Source organism: Asterias rubens, chromosome 15, assembly GCF_902459465.1.
Source record: "Asterias rubens chromosome 15, eAstRub1.3, whole genome shotgun sequence".
NCBI classification, from domain to species: domain Eukaryota; kingdom Metazoa; phylum Echinodermata; class Asteroidea; order Forcipulatida; family Asteriidae; genus Asterias; species Asterias rubens.
Genome location: NC_047076.1, coordinates 3,992,119 through 3,997,574, shown reverse-complemented (window position 1 = coordinate 3,997,574; position 5,456 = coordinate 3,992,119).

Sequence of the window (5,456 nt, the reverse complement as noted above, 5' to 3'; positions counted from 1 at the left end):
TGTGCAAGTTTTCCTGATACCCGAGCTGTGATCTGTGTGTATGAAAGCTGTGCTTACAACTAATAAAATTATTATCATAAATCTGACGATGCCTTGAGTTAGTTTTATTGATATTAATCCTTGATGGGTTGTTTGTCAAACAAAAACAAAAACTACTCCTTATGTATCACCCGGGAACCTAATAATATAGCAATTTACAGATGCATTGCCAGATTTTTAAAGACCATTTGAAGGCCAAAATATGTAACATTGCAATTTTCCAAGGATTATAGAGAGTTGTTGGCTTTTACTTTATCAAAAAATATTTCAACGATTAAAAGTTAAAAAAATATATAGTGATTGGCTGGATCAGCCTTTTCATTTTCATGTAGTATGACGTAAATTTCAATGAATGTCACAGCAGTCTGGTGCTTTAATAATTATGTACTTCTGTACACAAAGTGACAGCTAACACTTTCGTAGTGTGTGCACGAAATTAACAGTCATGAATACTCATTAAGTTGCACATTCTCTCCTGATTGACCGCAGTTTAACCAATCGGAATGAAACGGTCTGAATAAAAATCGTTGTACCTAAAGTTCCTGGTGTTAAAAATATGTAAAATATGTAAAAATCGGGACCCCTTACACTTAAACTTTACCACAACTCCGACAGACAACTCACAACTACGACGGACAACTCACAACTCCGACAGAAAACCCGCAACTCCGACGGCCCAACTCACAACTCCGACGGCCCAACTCACAACTCCGACGGACAATCCATAACTCAAATGGCCCAACTCACAACTCCGACGGACAACCCAAAACTCCGACGGCCCAACTCACAACTCCGACGGACAACCCACAACTCCGACGGCCCAACTCACAACTCCGACGGACAACCCACAACTCCGACGGCCCAACTCACAACTCCGACGGACAACCCAAAACTCCGACGGCCCAACTCACAACTCCGACGGACAACCCACAACTCCGACGTCCCAACTCACAACTCCGACGGACAACCCACAACTCCGACGGCCCAACCCACAACTCCGACGTCCCAACTCACAACTCCGACGGACAACCCACAACTCCGACGGCCCAACTCACAACTCCGACGGACAACCCAAAACTCCGACGGCCCAACTCACAACTCCGACGGACAACCCACAACTCCGACGTCCCAACTCACAACTCCGACGGAAAACCCACAACTCCGACGGCCCAACGCACAACTCCGACGGCCCAACTCATAACTCCGACGGCCCAACTCACAACTCCAACGGAGGCTGTCCTCTATGGAACACCATAGTCCTCTATGGGACATCATAACAACTAGTTAGTGAACAAATTTTTCAAGGTTCGTTATTTGAAGTGCCTATGGTATCAGTCTTCAAGATTCTGGTCTTAAAAATTAATTTTTTATCATAACGAAGGGTACAAATTCTTTTCAAATAGTTTTAAAGTCAACCGCTATGCATTGAATTGTGCGCATTTTCATTGAATAAAATAGCATACATTACTTAGGTTAATTAACAACTAATTAGTGGACAAATTTTTCACGCTTCGCTATTTTAAGTGCCTATGGTATCAGTCTTCAAGATTCTGGTCTAAAAAATGAATTTGTTTTCATAACGAAGGGTACAAATTCTTTTGAAATAAAGTCAACCGCTATGCGCATTTTTACTGAAAATAGCAAATATTACTGTGATTAATTAACAACTAATTAGTGCACCAATTTTTCACGCTTCGTTATTTTGAGTGCCTATGGTATCAGTATTCAAGATTCTGGTCTTAAAAATTAATTTGTTTTCATAACGAAGGGTACAAATTCTTTTGAAATAGTTTTAAAGTCAACCGCTATGCGCATTTTTACTGAAAATAGCAAATATTACTGTGATTAATTAACAACTAATTAGTGCACCAATTTTTCACGCTTCGTTATTTTGAGTGCCTATGGTATCAGTATTCAAGATTCTGGTCTTAAAAATTAATTTTTTATCATAACGAAGGGTACAAATTCTTTTCAAATAGTTTTAAAGTCAACCGTTGTGCGCATTTTCATTGAAAATAGCATATGCTAGTGTGGTTAATTAACAATCAATTAGTGGACCAATTTTTCACGCTTCGTTATTTTGAGTGCCTATGGTATCAGTCTTCAAGATTCTGGTCTAAAAAATTAATTTGTTTTCATAACGAAGGGTACAAATTCTTTTGAAATAGTTTTAAAGTCAACCGCTATGCGCATTTTTACTGAAAATAGCAAATATTACTGTGATTAATTAACAACTAATTAGTGCACCAATTTTTCACGCTTCGTTATTTTGAGTGCCTATGGTATCAGTATTCAAGATTCTGGTCTAAAAAATGAATTTGTTTTCATAACGAAGGGTACAAATTCTTTTGAAATAGTTTTAAAGTCAACCGCTATGCGCATTTTTACTGAAAATAGCAAATATTACTGTGATTAATTAACAACTAATTAGTGGACCAATTTTTGACGCTTCGTTATTTTGAGTGCCTATGGTATCAGTCTTTAAGATTCTGGTCTTTAAAATTAATTTTATATCATAACGAAGGGTACAAATTCTTTTCAAATAGTTTTAAAGTCAACCATTGTGCGCATTTTCATTGAAAGTAGCATATATTCCTGTGGTTAATTAACAACTAATTAGTGGACCAATTTTTGACGCTTCGTTATTTTGAGTGCCTTTGGTATCCGTCTTAAAGATTCTGGTTAAAAAAAATTATTTTATATCATAACGAAGGGTACAAATTCTTTTCAAATAGTTTTTAAGTCAACCGTTGTGCGCATTTTCATTGAAAATAGCATATAATACTGTGGTTAATTAACAATTAATTAGTGGACCAATTTTTCACGCTTCGTTATTTTGAGTGCCTTTGGTATCAGTCTTAAAGATTCTGGTTAAAAAAATTAAATTTATATCATAATGAAGGGTACAAATTCTTTTCAAATAGTTTTAAAGTCAACCATTGTGCGCATTTTCATTGAAAGTAGCATATATTCCTGTGGTTAATTAACAACTAATTAGTGGACCAATTTTTGACGCTTCGTTATTTTGAGTGCCTATGGTATCAGTCTTTAAGATTCTGGTCTTAAAAATAAATTTTATATCTTAACGAAGGGTACAAATTCTTTTCAAATAGTTTTTAAGTCAACCGTTATGCATTATATTGTGCGCATTTTCATTGAAAATAGCATATATTCCTGTGGTTAATTCACAACTAATTAGTGGACCAATTTTTGACGCTTCGTTATTTTGAGTGCCTATGGTATCAGTCTTTAAGATTCTGGTCTTAACAATTAATTTTATATCTTAACGAAGGGTACAAATTCTTTTCAAATAGTTTTAAAGTCAACCACTATGCATTATATTGTGCGCATTTTCATTGAAAATAGCATATATTACTGTGGTTAATTAACAATTAATTAGTGGACCAATTTTTGACGCTTCGTTATTTTGAGTGCCTATGGTATCAGTCTTTAAGATTCTGGTCTTTAAAATTAATTTTATATCATAACGAAGGGTACAAATTCTTTTCAAATAGTTTTAAAGTCAACCATTGTGCGCATTTTCATTGAAAGTAGCATATATTCCTGTGGTTAATTAACAACTAATTAGTGGACCAATTTTTGACGCTTCGTTATTTTGAGTGCCTTTGGTATCCGTCTTAAAGATTCTGGTTAAAAAAAATTATTTTATATCATAACGAAGGGTACAAATTCTTTTCAAATAGTTTTTAAGTCAACCGTTGTGCGCATTTTCATTGAAAATAGCATATAATACTGTGGTTAATTAACAATTAATTAGTGGACCAATTTTTCACGCTTCGTTATTTTTAGTGCCTTTGGTATCAGTCTTAAAGATTCTGGTTACAAAAATTAAATTTATATCATAATGAAGGGTACAAATTCTTTTCAAATAGTTTTAAAGTCAACCATTGTGCGCATTTTCATTGAAAGTAGCATATATTCCTGTGGTTAATTAACAACTAATTAGTGGACCAATTTTTGACGCTTCGTTATTTTGAGTGCCTATGGTATCAGTCTTTAAGATTCTGGTCTTAAAAATAAATTTTATATCTTAACGAAGGGTACAAATTCTTTTTAAATAGTTTTTAAGTCAACCGTTATGCATTATATTGTGCGCATTTTCATTGAAAATAGCATATATTCCTGTGGTTAATTCACAACTAATTAGTGGACCAATTTTTGACGCTTCGTTATTTTGAGTGCCTATGGTATCAGTCTTTAAGATTCTGGTCTTAACAATTAATTTTATATCTTAACGAAGGGTACAAATTCTTTTCAAATAGTTTTAAAGTCAACCACTATGCATTATATTGTGCGCATTTTCATTGAAAATAGCATATATTACTGTGGTTAATTAACAATTAATTAGTGGACCAATTTTTGACGCTTCGTTATTTTGAGTGCCTATGGTATCAGTCTTTAAGATTCTGGTCTTAAAAATTAATTTTATATCTTAACGAAGGGTACAAATTCTTTTCAAATAGTTTTATAAAAGTCAACCACTATGCATTATATTGTGCGCATTTTCATTGAAAATAGCATATATTACTGTGGTTAATTAACAATTAATTAGTGGACCAATTTTTGACGCTTCGTTATTTTGAGTGCCTATGGTATCAGTCTTTAAGATTCTGGTCTTAAAAATTAATTTTATATCTTTAACGAAGGGTACAAATTCTTTTCAAATAGTTTTTAAGTCAACCGTTGTTCGCATTTTCATTGAAAATAGCATACATTACTGTGGTTAATTAACAACTAATTAGTGGACCAATTTTTCATGCTTTGTTATTTTGAGTGCCTATGGAATCAGTCTTCAAGATTCTGGTCTTAAAAATTAATTTTATATTTTAACGAAGGGTACAAATTCTTTTCAAATAGTTTTTAAGTCAACCGTTGTGCGCATTTTCATTGAAAATAGCATACATTACTGTGGTTAATTAACAACTAATTAGTGAACCAATTTTTGACGCTTCGTTATTTTGAGTGCCTATGGTATCAGTCTTTAAGATTCTGGTCTAAAAAATTAATTTTATATCATAACGAAGGGTACAAATTCTTTTCAATCTATGATTTTGTACAAAACAGACGTAATGCAAACAAACTGACTCGGATTTGGCTCGATTGTTTGCGGCCCATTTTTTCATTTATTTTTCAATTGGTTAAATATAATGTTTTGCCTCAAAATAATTTATAGTTAATAAATAAAAATATTATCTATTAAAAAATTGTGTTGTATTGCTTGTACTGCAAAATTCGTTCGATTAAAATAACGGATTACAGTTTTGAATCGAGCAAAATGCGAAATCTTGTCACCTCCCTGTACTGTATGTGTTCTATTTCCCGAATACGCGGCTGGTTTTTCCGGGAATACGCGGCTGGCTATTTCGGGCCCAATAGTGTGCTAGCTTCCGTTCGGT